Genomic DNA, 16,360 nt, shown 5'->3' with positions numbered 1-16,360 from the left:
CAAAGAGGAAGGCGTATCCCGAAGAGGGAAATGCCCAGAGAGACCGAAGGGAATGTGACCGCTTCCCCTCTCCACTATGTCTTGACCGTAATTTATTCTTTTCCGTTCAAATGAACCTATTCATTTCTGCTATCTTTGACATACATCATGCCAATCTTGGGGGGAGGGGGAGGGAATGCCTGGTCTGTGATTGGTCCTGCATGCTGCAGCCAGCACCGCGTTGCGTCCGATAGCTATTGCCGTGGGGCGACCCAAGGGAAGCTCAAAACCGTTGTGGTTGCCACCGCAGATATCCACCTGCGTTATCGGTGAACACCGCCATCCTGCTCCGTAAGCGTATCGAACCCTCATCGGTGCGACCGGCAGGGCGGTTCTGGTTGGCTCTAGTGAGTATCCACATTGAATGCGGGGCACTTGTTTGTCGAGATTGCCTAAATGCTTGACATGTACTATGGATCTTGCGGAAAGAAATCGATTTGGTTACCGGAGCAATGGGGCCTCATACCGGGCTGCTGCGGTGCGAAGCCCACGTCAGGGCGGTATGCCGGGCTTTTGTTGCTGCGGCGAGTTGCGGTGCTCTCGCCGATGATTCGCTCCTGACTCCTCGCGCGAGCATGACTCCTCGCTACCTGCGCTCTCGGACGACGTGTCGTTGGAGCCAGACGCGGGAATGGGGCTTCAGTGACCGCCTGACAAAACTAAATCAACACCCGCCTAGTTCGTGTTGTACCGAGCCCAAAACACCCATACATTGTAAACACAAGTCGACAGCACTACACGTCAGGAAGATGAAATGATTTTACCTCTCCCTGACCCGGTCTCCGTGAGCGGGCGCGCGGCGCATTACGCGGTGCAGGGGACACCGTGCGGCGCGGCGTAGCCCGAGGACGTGAGACCGGGATACGTACTGTACTTCGGCGGGAGCTGTCGCGTGGTCCGCCGGGCGGTCAGCAAAGATTGGCGGGGGTTGTGGAGGACGTCCCTCCACCATGTAAAATGTCCCTCGAAAAATAATCTTTCTTAAAAGCAAACATTACCTACTATATTGTGCTCGTTATTACATCGCTGGAAGCTTTCCCACTTTGAATGCGGTGTGTAATGACACTTCTGATGGTGGAGATATTTGCTGCAGACTGAGACTGCAGTTAATGATACTCATTGATAGTCAACGCGGCATCATACTTTCTTATTGCCGAACACAGAAGTAAAAAGAGTGATGACCATTCCATAAAAACATAATAGAAATATGACACAGACTTGTGAAAAGCACACATTAAAATCGTCACTCCAAAATGCTGTGCACTCATACATGCCGTAAATAGATGGTTGTTCAGTGTGTGGACTTTTGAAATGTATTTGCAGATTATACACTATACATATCCTTACGTGTGTGTACAACAATCAACATCAAAACACACGTGGCTACGTCTTGAAAAATATATAAACCTGGCTGTAGGAATAAGTGAAATTCAGTTTGTTTAGTGGGACATTTTTACATGGGAATAGCCATGCATCACAGTGTGCTGATAGTTGTGATAGTGAAATAGTGAAATTGTGCACAAAACCTCTGTTTGGACTTTGGAGTTGGTCTTCTAAATGACGACATCTCTATTCGGTAGGTTGTTGTATTTTTGCTCCTTATGGTATAGATATACGGCATGGTCAATTGCAGTATACAACACTAAATAGGGTTTTCGGTATACAACAGGGTTTTAGAACAACCAAGGTTAGTGTGGGTAGGTACAATGAGGCATGGCTGAGTTGAGAAAATGACAAAAAAAGCAACTATATTCTATGTAAGTAGGTGCATAGTTTATGGTTATTGCAGGAGAAATTGTAACTGTGACATGACAACGAGAAGAGCGTTGTTAGAGGGGTAAGTTTTAAACATTGGTAAGCGTGCGGCTTGGGGGTCGCTGGGTGCTGTGCATATCGTTACTAGCATATCGTTCGCTTTCCATGCCCGCTGCGGCGACGTTGACTCATCGGGCTTCATCGGGTTACGTGGTAGAGTTCTTCGGGCGACTGGGCGTGTGTGCACCGACTTTAGAACGGCGCGTTACGGTCAACAGTGTCCTATGCTTTCTACACTCGGGCTGCCTTCGGATCAGTGTACATGAAATAGCGTGCTATACTGGCCTACAGTAGGGTGGACATTTCGGGAAGAATATGCCCGAACGTTCGCCGAATGACACCGACCCTTTGCAACGCACTACATTTAGAGTTACTGGGATAACCTTCGCAAATTTGTACTGTACTCGTTGTAGGCGTTGGCTATGAGACAAGGTAGATTCGTACTGCTGTTTGTCGGTTTGCCGGCAAAGGAGGAATTCTCATGTACGTACTAGCAGGTAAGTTTTTTGCAGTTTTCAACTGGTAGCACACTGTATTAACTGCCACCACTTGTTATCTGTCCGAAGCTGGAGGGACACCCATTCAGACAATTTCTTTGCCATTTGTTTTGGTAATATTTTTTTTTCTTGCATACAATATTTGAGGTCTCTTTTATGTAAGTAACTAAAGGAAGCAGAATTTACAGCTGGTTATATTTATCACATTTACAGGCTTTACTATCTCTCATTTTGATGAATACAGAATGTAGACATATTGCGTCTCTAACAATAATGTCACTGAATTCGCGAAGTACTCAACTAAACTTCAGATCCTTATAATTACTGTATAATTAAGCCCATGTTTTTAACTTGAAACTTTTGTAAGAACGCATGGAAGTTCAACGCTGCTGTATATCATGAACACAGTACACTTTAGTATAGTATACGAAATTTTCAATGGAAACATTACAGGAAGACGACAACAAGAACAAGAGAAAATTTACATTGGGACCATTTAAAGGTGCATGCTGTCACGCTGCAATGCCCTCCCGTGTTGTTTTTCGTAAAACGGCCCTAACGTAAAGGGTTTTGCTCTGCACCCACCGTACAATGGGGAAACAGCTGAGGTGAACTGTAGATTCCCGGCTTCGGTTGTACGCCCTTACACTGTACTGTTGACAACTTCGCTCCAAATCGTGCGTACAAAACACGGTAGTGACAAGGAATGTCCAGACATTATTGCGAAGGGAGCCGCCATTTGCAATAGGATTTCGGGTGCTGTGTGGACCTTCGAGAAGTTGGGAAATTTACCCACAGAGGTCGTATCGGGAGTGGTACTGCTGTATTCGGTCAGCGTTTTCTATGCTCAGAGCCTGGCCCAGAGTCAGATATGTGTGTGGACTATCGCTACGTACGCTGTGACGGACACTCCAATTCGCAAGATCTTTCCTCTGTATATTATGAACGAAGGAGTGTTTGGAATGTCCGTGTATATCAGGACAATGACAGTAAACCGTTTCTAACAATAAGATCGTGTGCATGAACATGGAATAAATAGTAGCTGCCTGTAGTTTAGGCAACCGCCAGTAATGATAATGTTTTGTACAGAAAACCAAACTTCATACGTAGTCGTGTCTAATGTATAATGCTCGTAGTTTATGCGTTGGGCCGTTCTTTTCAAATGTGACCTTGCGTTAAAGTTATCATGGTCACGGTCAGGAAATAGAGCCTACGCCTTCCGACCCAGTGAACACTAGGCGTTCAAAATGATTGTGAAGTATGGCTGGCCTTGGTGTTTTTCCTGGAATCTCACCCAGATACAGTAGTTATGCGACAAGGTTTAAGGGAGTGCTACTTAACTGCTAAGCATTTTTGTTTCGTCGCGATTCAGCATTTTAGATGACCTCAGAAACCGGTGCAAGATAGGGAAGTCTAATTCTAAACATCAAACATACTTTAAGTTTGATAAGTGAAACTAAAGCCACTTAGTCGGAAAGAGAATGGAAAACTGAAGTTAATTTTCTGTCCTAGAATAGACATGACACCTTTGTTGACAAGCTCACTCGGTCATATTGGGAATAGAAATAGAACGGTCAAAGCTAATGTTTCTTTGAGGTCCCAGCGGCAGTCCGACTAGTCGGTATATTTTGGAGGAGATTATTGATGACATTGTGCATGGACTTCTTTCTGTTCCTTGCGACAACTGAGCTGTTAGGGCATGCATGGTCCAGTTACTCGGCTCAAAAGCAAGTGAAAATGATATCTAAAGAAAACTCAAGAGAAAACCTGCGTGCAGTTCATATGTGTTGCCTGTCCTTGCTTCGTGCATGTTAGTTTTATTGTTTAGTGTCATTATCCCCTGAACCCCTTGAAATGGTACATGGGTGTAGGGAGCCTATATTGCAGCTGCGATGCCGACGCTATAAGCAGCGACAAGAAAACTGTATATGTAGGTTTTACAGGTACCAATCGCAGGTGCACAAGATATAGCTGCCTGGACATTCTGGAGACTTCGAATTCGGAGTAGACTCCACATTGTCATACTGGTGCAAACGTATGTATGGGAGTGGATGCATTGTATGCAAATGCCTTATCTGTGATTGTTGTGCCATTTCTGCTCATGAAGCTGAGTTGTTGAGCTTGTATGTTGTGTCTCTCTCCTTTACCCGATGTGTGTTTCGGGTAGAACGAGACTGACGTATTGTTGTGACCATCTCTTCCAAGAGCTATAATTCATGTGACGAACACATGACACCATAGTATTCGCTATATCATATACTACTGTAGTAGTATAACCACGGGAGTATTTATTCATCAGACATGACCTACATAGCTTCCATCCACTGCAGCAATGGTCAGTCAGTCTCGGGCGGGTTGTCCGGAGAACGGCCATGTTCGAACAGTACCGCTAGAACTAGTGTCAGTCTTACAACACTGTATGTGTGGACTTTGCATATCGTCAGATACATTGATATCGGAGAAGGTCAGAGTTCGGTCCGACTTTTGGGGTCGTGAGGTCGAGGTAGTGGATCTAGGAGGCTGGTTCTGCCGTGATTAAGAGCTTTGGTAGAGGATCAGCCAGGTAAACGTTGATCGGCGCTATCCGCAGCACACTGTACTTAAGGGCGGACGTGTGTCAGTTCGCATACTCGGACGGGGTAAATCAGGATCACGGGCCGAACCAGTCTCCGACAGGTCCGGGCACAAGTGGACGGTGGCAGGTGACTTGTGGAGGCGGCCATTTCGCGGGATATCCGCACAGGATCTAGGGTAGTAGGATCGGCTTTGTGCAGGTAAGGACATTGGCAAAGGAATATTGCTTGTCATGAAGAGTTTGCCATCACAGACTGCTTCTGGGTGCAGGGCTAGTATGGATTGAGCTCGAACATATATAGATGTTGTCTACTCTACTCAGTCAGCTGACTCAGTCTACGGGGCAGACAACTACGGTACTGCCTTGGCGCATGGCGTTCGTCGCAGTTGCCCGCAAGTGCAGGCATTTCTAAGAAATTGTCTATCATAGAGACCAGGGCAAAACTCTAGCACATTGAAGTTCTATCATCATTTACTGCTAGTAAGAAATAGCGTACTAGAAACTGAGGCATGTAGTCAAGTGAAAGTTGATCATGAGAGGAAATCTATGGTGCTAGTTCCATAATACTGAGACTCAGAACACAGATTTGCAGGTTATGCATAGTATGTCTGATATACTACTGACTACCCTGAAAGCTGAATTCAAATAAGGTAATTATATAGCTTCATGAAATCTGGCGCTGCCGTGTCACAGTGATAACAACTGACAGTGACCAACTCTGAATTTTCCATTCTTCTTCTGCATTCTACATCGACAGAGGAAAACATATATCACTCACTAGAATTGAGGGTACGTAAGAAAAATCTTTGAAATAACCCCGCGAGTTTGAATTAAGACCTACTTTTTGGTAATGTGAAGAGGAACAGTGTTGTCTACCTGGATCACAAGTATGATATATAGTCAAGTATGTTTGGAAAATTTACAGCGCTTCAGTGGAATGTTATGGCTTGGTTTTGTGTGTCTGCAATTCTTCGTAAACAATCCTTGTAATAGTGGCCTCGATTCCTATATAGAATTACACGTCAACGTCGCTGTAAACTAAGGATCATAAGTGATATAGGGTTGGGATGGTTGAAATAGAGATTATTTTCCAGGCAATATTCTGGGGAAGGTGTGTACTGAATGAAATGTTCCGTCATATCAACAGCTGACCGTGGGTTGTTGCCCATAGTTTGCTACGCACGATTTCCAAGTCAAGGCTGCAGCGGACTAAAGGGTAGGTGTGTCCGCCAACAAAAGGCCCGTTTTGTTCTCACTGCGTGTAGGCGGAAGTTCAGGAGATTATCCTCTCCCAAACATGTGAACTCACAGCCCCACTATCCTCGCTCTGGCCTATGCATATTAAGGTTCCGTCCTCGTCATCAATATTTCTATCCTATGACCAGGGAGAGAAATAGAACAGTTCACAGTCCTGTGTCTGATTCCTCTCACTGAAATGACGTCGGAGAAGACAAGGCTTTACAGACGATTTCGGGGCACCACTGATTTCCTGGCAAAAGCAGGTAGAGGTGGCTAGGTAGTTATGCACCTGTATTGCTCGAAAATCCACGCCTTTACTGTTGGTGATATGTGAATGCCTACCCACCGCTTAACCACGGTGACACAGAATTCGGTTGCACCCTCGTGCTGCCCAAGCTGCTTTCCTTGATATCGCCCTTTGCGTTGATGTTCCAAAGCAAGTAGTGTAATATGTAAGTTACCATTGTACTGTTGATAGTAGAGATGTCCGTGTAGATGTATAAACTACCCCACCCGGTTACTTCAGAGACAGGAGACCATTAGTAAGTTAGTTCATTAAAGATCAATAAAGGGAGAGGGCAAGCTGGCAGTGTCGATTCATTTCAAGCTCACACACCGTTACGTCGTGTCGTATAATTACGCTATCATTACTCTTTTGTACGAGATTCTGATGAATCCAAGAACACCTGTGGGTTGTCAGCGAGTCAGTTGAAGGAGGGGTTCAGACATAAGGAGCATGCGCGTACCCAGGCTGGATACGAAGAGTTTTAATTGCGTTGTTCAGCACCGTGCAACACCTGCAAAAGCGACAGGTCCTTTTGTTGCTATTTATAGCACTTGTCTCATAGTGAACTATTAGTACTTACAGTTCCATCTTAGATAATACAGTATGGAAAAACGAACCACTTGGAAGTGCATTTCAGTCGCTGTTGCATTCAACAGACTTGTAGATCTAGGAAGCTAGGTTGCCCGGAGTAGAAAGTATTTTGCCATGATTATATACAGCACTTATTGCTGAAATTTTAATCTGAAAAAACCTACGCAATCAACGTGGAACGCTACAAACAGCATTCCAGATTTGCACTCAATGCATATTTGAGACCGGATTTCAAGATTAAACGCAACCTACAGATGAAATATTCATGATAGTGAAAATAAAAACCACTTTCCCGCAATCAGGAAGGTTGACCCAGTTGCAAATATAAAACCTTTTCAACAACTTTTGTCTGCAGTTTATGAAATATGTGGGTACAATGAAGAATGCATGGGGTGACTTGACGAAAGTTTACCACAAAAATGTGGGATTTCCTAATATATTCAGGTGTCATACCATCGGTCAATATGTAATGAAAATTTGCGCGCACAGCAATTGGTTAGCAATCTCCTTGTTTGTACAGAGAATATGTGCTAGTATGTCTCCCGTTTCACTGATTTCAGTGTTGAATAGGGGACGGAAAGGTCCCATATGCTGCCGCCGCTGGGCCGCACGGCACACACAGAGGGCGGAGCTCACCATAGAATGGCGCGGCTATCTATCACTACTTTGTTTACCTTGTGCTTGAGAAGTGTTTTGGTAGTTGTGTTATTGTTTTAGATGCCTCCCCTCCTGTTTTGTTTTGTTATTCTTACGGGATAGGATCGGGCTCTACATGCTTGCTGTTTCCCATGGATGTGCCTTGTGTTGCTCCTTATGGAGCAGCCATTAGGACTCTAATAATGCTGGCGTTGCGGTAATGACATCTTTGCGTGTGTGCCGTCTTCCTTCATACAACCTGCCACCCGGCTGAAGTAGATCCACCCATCCAAGTCAACCATTGGGACGTGTGCTGCCAATGTACAGTTTGCGACGGCGAAATTCAAGGATGTTCGTTCGTTAGGTCACACAAGTTAGACCCCCCCCCCCCTTAAACCCAACCACCATCACTATGCCATGGCAACTGTCGATGTTTGAGCCTCATCATTTCGTACACGTCCATGTCGGTTTAGGAGTGCAGGTATTTTATGGCTGCTCCTATTTCTTCCACGTCCTTTTAGAACATAAGACACAGTAGTATTACGTACAGCGGCTTAGTTCCCATACTGGAGTGTTAAAACCCGGCGGCACAATGCAATGTAATTCCTGTCCATTTTGAAATCAGTGACACGGTGTAATCCTCAGGCGAGACTTTTGCATATAAAAGAATGTGCGAAGTTAAATTGACGATGGATATGTGCTTCAAAAATCGGAGAAATTTGCTGAAACCTACCAGTTTGTCTTTCAATTAAATATGTGCCTTAGGCGCCTTCCAATAACGCTAGCGATACAAGTCGGAAGATATGCCGTTTTGAGCGGCTTAAAACAGATCCATGGGGATTACATCGCCACCAGTCTAACTGCCGTATCTATTGTACACCATGAATTAAAATTTATTGGAATTTAACGTCTCTCTGCACTGCTTTTCTACGCGCATCGCTGTGGATGTCATCAGCGGCGCAGCGGCGGGACCTGTTCGCTGCTGCGGCGGGTTGCCATGGGAATACGCGCCCCCTAGACTCGACACCGTGACACGATTACGGGCGCTAAGCCGGCGTACATGATGTACAGTCCAACGCTTTTCGATCCGGCCGTGCGTCGTTCCGAATCTGTCAGAGCCCAGCTTTCAGCAGATGGCGTCGGATCTCTCGCATGGGACCCGGCGGAGAAAATACCAGCAAAATCGAAGCACGCAGACGGATGGCTTTCCGCTGTATTGCGTTCTGACGCTGAAATGAATATTGGGAGGACGCATTTTCCTGACCAGAAGTTTTTTTGGCATGTATGCAGCAGCACGGCTTTTTGTCAGCACGAAAACAGGTTTCTTATCTTCTTACAAAGCCTAAGCTTACGACCTACATTATGCATTGCTCGCGTTTGTTTTTCGAGCTCTTTGCGTGATCGATTAATCAATAGCAAAGAACAGGGGGCGGGGTCAGAAGAATCTATTGTGGCCAGTTTATTCGTCTCTCATGCACTTCAGTGTTTTTTTGCAAAGTTCTGACACACATCTGATGTGTATTCTTTTGATGTCCTTGCCTTCTTCCGAATGGATCAATGCTAGATCTACCAGGACACGTGATGCCAGGATTTTTTGCAAACAGTTATTGAAGAAAGGCTGCCTCCGCCTCCCCCCCCCCCAAAGACCCGCACGAAAACAATCGACAAGCAGGTGGCTTCGTCAGGAAACCTGCCGATCACGTGGACTTCTTTCCCTCCTCGTCGATTGAATCTTCCGGCTCGAAATGAAGTCCTTCAAACACACGTGTCTTTACAATACAGACAGACTCCCGCGCTGAAAGGCGTCTTCTGTAAGCACGCTCCTCGTCCGCAAACCCTAACGAAGCCGAGGTCTCAAGTCTGTGCGCATGATTTATTATCCCAATGCGTGTTAATAAACATCGAAAAGACAATCGTTTATCTTGCTGCACCTCATTTCAGGCACACTGCATTATGCAAATATGGAGAAGGAAAATGTAATGCTGAATATACTACAGACTGAAGTGAAGTGAAATATACCTATTCTCGAAAGCTGGCTCGAGTAAACAATCAAGCCTTGCTCAGGTAACCTACAGAAATTTACTAGAGATATACTGAGTGTTAATCAGGTTTATCATATGATATTTAACCAATTTTGGTTGACCAGAAAGCCCATTTCTGTTAGACCAGAAACAGTCTTGCGACTTCGTACCATACGTGACATTTAGATACACCAAGAAGCGTACAAAAAGTTGTAAACATGCCGAAATGTATCACTATGGCAAAGATATAACCGTCAAAGGAAAGTAGATATACTTGTAAAACATGCTTTCAAGCCGTTGTCGTCGTTTTGCAAGCGTGTTCTCCTGAGTCCAAGTGCTTCTGGGTACCTAATGCAGATTGTCACCCCGATATATTGCAAGAGTGGAGGCAAGTCATAAGAAAAGTGTTCAATGGTCGCTTTTCAAGCATTTGTCTGCAATGGAAAAGCTGCAAATCTTCCTGACGCATAACTGGAGAATCTACAGCTCGGTACCACAAGTGGCACTGTCCTCCAGAGTGCTTTAAACGCTTCAGGAATAGTAAACCTAACGATGAACAGCCTTACAAGAGGCACATTGGGTAGAGGAGAGCAAGGTTCGCGGTGTTTCAATTAGACTGAGGGACGAGTCGAGTGTAGATGACGAACAGAGCTTTTAGCTACAACTGGTTCTGTCCATCACGTTTTACCGGCTAACACCGTAGTTCTTTGTGCTGGCACTTCCTGGCTGGTACTCAATCATGTTGTATAGATAGGCTGAAACGGTGAGTGACGCTGAAACACTTTACCATTACGTACATATCTATACATAAAAGTACCACCTTGTACAACCCAACCACTTGGGCAGAAAGTTCGTACGTACATGTATATGAATTAGCCGCAAAGTTTGTCCTTTGTGTTATACAGTTATTGATTAGAATATATATATATATATATAGTATTGTATACACATACATACTGCAACAACACATACTAATAGAATCCTATTATATAAAAACGTATACAACTGCATGTAGCGCCGCGTCTCGAGCTCAGCATCTTTGTTTAGTCGCCTTACGTATACTTGTGATCTAAGATATTAAAAAAGTTCCGCTTCTTACTAAACCGTGCCACGCTGCCGTACATCGGACAGAGTAATCACTACGTTAGGATTTTCGAACCAAAGTTTAACCTTTGGCACGCTGCGTTACGAGTGCATCAGCGCGACTGTGGAGGTGCGGAGTTACCGGTAGCGTGCCGCGGGTCAAAGGTGGACAGCTGGTTCGACTTCGGCATCGCCGCGTCATCGACTGGCCCGTCGTTAAGATAATGATCTAACTGAAGGCGCGTTTCACAAACGGACACCGATAATTGAATAATGAGGGGACCTGGTTTTGTAGGACGCCGCGTACAGATGCAGTGATACATGTTAATGAACGTCTCCCAAGCGAAAGTTGGCAGGAGGAACAACAAAGCAATCGTCGTCGGATCTGATCCCTCTTATCCGATCAAACATGCATGCAGCCCGGCGCCTTGCGTGCGTACGAAAGGAAGAGAGCTAATTTGTCTTCCTCCGTGGGACCAGAGAAATGAGCAAGCGATCGCTCGACTGGAAGTAAGTCCACGTTGGGGGTGTGACACACTCCGTTTGCTTCATTCAGCGTCTGCGTCTCCCGTGTGAGTACGGGTGTTGTGTGTATGTTTGGTCATGTCTGATGTCATCGGCAAATATCTGCCGTTGGTCCTGAATAATTAAACTTTGGTAAAGTATTGCATTTACACTTATCATAGAGCGATAATTTAGGATCCGCTGTTCAATCCGCATATTTCCTCAATTCTATTCTAAAGTATAGTTTTACTTACATCTGTAAGAACTACGTTTACAGTTAGTCTACTAATCAGTGCTCTTTAGATATGGTGGTATGTAAATTTGCGTGATACCCTTAATATTGAACGCCTTTCTATCTCTTGTAAATTCTGAAGGCAAATGAATGTCTTTTGGAATTCCAAACATTCGGCTCTGTCTGGTTGCCTATTCTGTTGAATGGCGTTCTTCTGTGTTCTCCGCCGACAGTGCCCTAATTCAGACCTCTTCGAATGAAGCAATAGTCATGTGTAGTGTCTTGTTACACTTCCAATAAATAAATGAATGATAGTAGGATGTGTAGGCACAGGCTGCACAGCAAGTGAGCATACACTTTTTGCACAAAGTCATTAACCACTGCAAAAGTTTAAGTATTCATGCTGGTTAAGCAAACAATGTCGAAAGTTTGCATAGTCTTGATGACGACCGACAATGTGATAGTATACTAAATTGGGACACACGAAACGTACCTTTTCATCCACTCCAGCTCGTTTAGTTGACGTCACAACGAGTGTACTTGTCAACAGCAAGGTCGTTAATGGTTCTGAAGATATTCTATGGTTGAAAACAGCAAAAAACAAATCTCTCCTTTCTGAGTGGCCTTTTAAGTTCACACGACACTACTAGATTCCTGTCCCGAGTAGATCTTTAGACACCTAACCAAACAGCAACACAGCACGTAGTTGACAATTCCACTCCAAAAACAACAAGTACTTCAGATTTGTATTAGATATTTTCCTAGCTTATTTCATGTTTTTGAGAGGACTCAACGAACGTTGATACTCCTCATGGACAGCACGTGTTCTTGTCAGGTACCCATCAACCCAGCCGGCTTGAAAATGCTCCATACAGATAGTTTGTTTTCTCTTATTCTGCTTCATTTGCAGAAAGAGTAGCATATCATATGAAGGAAACAATGTTACAAATTGTTTAGACAGTCTTACATGCGTTTTCACTTCTTACGCTGTTATGTCCTACCAAGTATTGTCATGTGTAATTCTACAAGGGCAACGCCGGCCATTTGTAGTAGTTCATTCGCAAGAAACAAATGGGTTCGGTCTAAGTGTTATGAGTGGGTTGGGGGCAAGTCTTCCAGGGCCCTTTGGTCATTTATGACTCTCCAAATGGCAATGCAAGGCTTCTGTCGGCCGTAATATACACACCTGCGTTTCCTACTATCATGTCTGATGGGGTTACCGGTCCAACGTGTCCACGCTTGTGTAACTCAACTTCCCAAATACATAAATATGCACTTTCGTCACATAATGGACACAGTTAATCCACTTATGACACAGCTGATTATGAAGAAAGTCTTGATAAAAAAGAATCCGTGTCAGTTGCATAATAGTAAAGAAAATGAACATTTCAATTTTCATACAAGAGAAAAGAATGTGGAACTTGCATGATGCTGTAATTAAAGTGTTCTGCAATTTGACCTGTCGTTCCTAGCCACAAACGCCTAAACACTCGTCAAGAGACAAACTAGACTAAATTCGTCAACTGTTGACGAAAACTTGCGCACTCTACACTGCACATATCGCCGGACGCAGGTAAAAGTAAATGTGATAAGTATTTAGCAATGGATTCATATTTCAGCTCGATGTTTGCCTGATATGTAAGATAAAAAAAACAAATTTGTACCAATTTACATAACAACTGCCCTATTCATATCCTTGCTCCTGATATTTCGACCTTTTACCCTTCTTCAGTCAATAGCCTTTGGTATCTGGATGTTGTATAAGCATTTGAACTGACCGCCTATGTACACAACACATTGAGATAAAAGCTTGTTATGTTGTTGAGCCCCGGTCTACAGGCAATGACTAGGCCATACTGGTGAAGCAAACAAGGATGAATTATATGCCAAGGGATACGCGCTTTTAGTCTATTGCGGTACACAAGGACCAAACGGTACAACCTGCAGTGGGTGAACAGTTTGAACCGTTGATGTTGTCCTTAAGAAAAGGTTTATTGTATAACGATGAAGGAAATATGCTAGAATAAAAGTTTTATGTTCATAGAAAGGAAGACAGGTCGCACGGCGGACTAGACTGTATATGTAAACAATGTCCAAAAAATATCCTTGGAACTGGTGTGGAATAGTCGTCAGTCTGGAAGTATCTCGTTTAGTTGGTGGCATACGTAAGAAATAATCACTGTCATGATGTCCGGATGGGCGAAGACCGCAATACTTCTGTGGGTAGACAAAGGACCAAGCTTTGGTTTTTACCGGTGTTTTTACTTAGGTGACAAAAAGCAGTCCCTTGGCGGTACAATACTCCCTGCGCAAGGGACAAATCGCTGCAGAGAGCGTCAACTGAAGCAGAGGTCTGGTGATGCATTATGTGGGTGTTCAGGAAATACCCCTGAGATATAGGTGCACACAGATGACATTCTTCACGGTTAACGTTGCCCTTTCCTTTTTCTCGGTGGTCTTTGTAGAAACGAAACACCTGTCTTACTCAAGGGACAAGCCAGACGTAATCAGAGCTCCTTGACAGCCGGCCGTGAAGTTATCGTAGTACGACTGAAGTACCCTGCTGTCCAACCTTGTGCGGCTTTGGTCTTGCACAGCGGTCTCTACCAAGGCTGGATGATATAGGCTAGTTTTGAAGGGAGATCAGTTTGAGGTAGACTACGTCAGACAGCATCTATATTATGACTTCCACAGCTTTGATATCTACACTTTTTTTGTTAAAAGTATGTTACTTGAAGCATATTCTTCGTAAGGATGAAGCCCATATGAAGATGGAGATTGAGACCTGATAGTAGTGGCAAAATACAAACCAATTTGTTTAATAAGTACTACAAGTTCGTATCGTCCGTGGTAAATTATATTGTTTCAGAAGCTACCTAGACAACGGTATTCTCAACAAAATCATCAACACTTCAAATGACACTGAAAATTCCTACGTTGTTGTCTCCTCTGTTAGTGTCATGTACGTAAGGGCCGCTTTTCGACAGTAGGAACCGATAGATGATTCTATGTAACGTTACGCTGTATGGATCTGTTCTCATGCATTTCTAGAAACCAACAACAACATTGACGGAAGGTTGGCTTCCTACCTTGCACGACTGTGTCGTCCACCGGTTTGCCTGGAATATCAGAGTCGTTTCTAAAAAGCGGACGGAACAAAGACGGCGCAGAACGCGTTCTGTGTGGCGCGGGCCGCAGGGTCAACCTGTCCTTGGTACTAGACTTGACCTCCATTGTGCTGAGGCCAACTCGCGTGTGAATGGTAACCCGTCAGCCAAAGGGTTAGGCCAAGCGCAGCCACGCGGGCGGAATTTTACTACTCCGGGGTTTAACCGTTCCGTGCAAGGACATAAAAAGCAATTTCCAATTTGAAGCGCTTTTGTGTTCCTAACTCGGCTGTTTGTGCCATACGGCGGTGAGAATAAGGAGGACGTTTACCCCAGTTCTGCACACTGTTTAATGAAGGAATGAAGACCTTTATTGTACACATATACTTACTGGGTTCAGTACAGGTCACAACAGAAAACGTCACAGTTTACAATTACATATGTACAATGACAAGCTAACACTAGTTTAATACTGATTACGTGGATCTGGCTTCTTCTCGCTTCTTAGTAATGGTGTAAATATATGTACAGATGTGCTTTATAATCAAGGGTTTGTCTAAAGCAATTAGAAATATGAACTTTTCTGTGTAGCTTAGGTGCATGAAATTGGGAAACATATCTTGCATTAGTCTGTAAAGCTCAGCTCTCTCTTCGTTGTAGTAAGCTACATTCTACTGCAAAGTACTTCTCATCCTCTATCCTATTCAGATTACAATGCCTACATATTCGTTTGATAACAGGACACCATGCACCCGTGTGTACGTGTGTTCTTCTATACCGTTGACATTTTCGGTGCCTCCCAGCCTTTCCTGCTCGTGATTAGTTCTAAAATCAGTCGCACGTTCAGACAAAGCCGCCAAACTTTGCTCGCTCCTGGGCATGTTATTAAACAGGACCTGGACAGATTATCGACAAGTCAGGCGCACACAGTCGTGTATGGAGCAGGCGCAGAATATAATGAAGATCACGGCGAATCGACCACCCAGGTACCCAGCACTTGGAAACCCCCATCCTGCTGTCTTAGACCATGGAGGTGCCCTTACTTAGACCTATTATTCCAAATAACTTGATGTCGCATGGAGCCGGTTATCCATGTCAGATGTTTGACTGCTTTGTGTGTTTGGCAAGCAGAGCCTAGTTCCAGGAATTCCAATAAGGAAAAACAGATAAATGGTTACCATTGATGACAAGCTGCTAGCAAATAGCGATTGATATGAATGCAAGGCGAACATTAGCAATGCACATATATAGTGGATGATGAAAATTTTGCGACTGTGCAGCTGCAACATTATTCGCATCACCATTTACCGTTTTAATTGCGTGTTGTTAATTATCCACTCCGCTTGATTAGACGTTAGATAGGAAAACGTTCACCGAATTTGGCTGTTTGTAAACTATGTCATTTCACATGCAATTAATTTTATGTTGTTGCTTACACACAGAATCTGTGTTTGGAATAAACACAAATTTAGATTCGCTGCATAACAAGTTGGTTATTTTCTCACAGCGACAATGCTTCTATATGGTTCACCACTGGAGTGTGAAGTACGCAGTGCTGACTGACGTATCGATATGGTATCAGATGCCTGAGGTTTTGAGTTAAAGCCGATCTGATGAGATGTGTATGTACGAAAGTTTAAGATTTTTGCGGACTCAACCGATGTTCTCTCCCTTTGGCATTCAGTCTGGCTTCAAACACATGGCTTCATCCTAAGCCAAAATCTTCTCATATTGA

General features: G+C 44.2%; 1 protein-coding gene across 2 annotated transcripts in view; it reads left to right on the top strand.

Annotated features, from left to right (window-relative positions):
* Positions 1-266: 266 nt before the first annotated feature.
* Positions 267-16,360, top strand: part of LOC136440393 (trinucleotide repeat-containing gene 18 protein-like) — a 70,047-nt gene continuing 53,953 nt past the window's right edge. Inside the window, exon 1 of one of the 2 annotated variants that reach the window (XM_066436415.1) lies at positions 267-386. The gene's annotated coding sequence lies outside the window, so the exon portion shown is untranslated. Of the gene's footprint in view, positions 387-4,848; positions 5,126-16,360 lie in introns of those variants that run through there. The other variant, XM_066436414.1, reaches the window with a different exon arrangement.

Source organism: Branchiostoma lanceolatum, chromosome 8 (assembly GCF_035083965.1).
Source record: "Branchiostoma lanceolatum isolate klBraLanc5 chromosome 8, klBraLanc5.hap2, whole genome shotgun sequence".
Lineage (NCBI taxonomy): Eukaryota > Metazoa > Chordata > Leptocardii > Amphioxiformes > Branchiostomatidae > Branchiostoma > Branchiostoma lanceolatum.
Note: the sequence above shows the minus strand (reverse complement) of the source record. Positions and strands in the feature narration are given on the sequence as shown.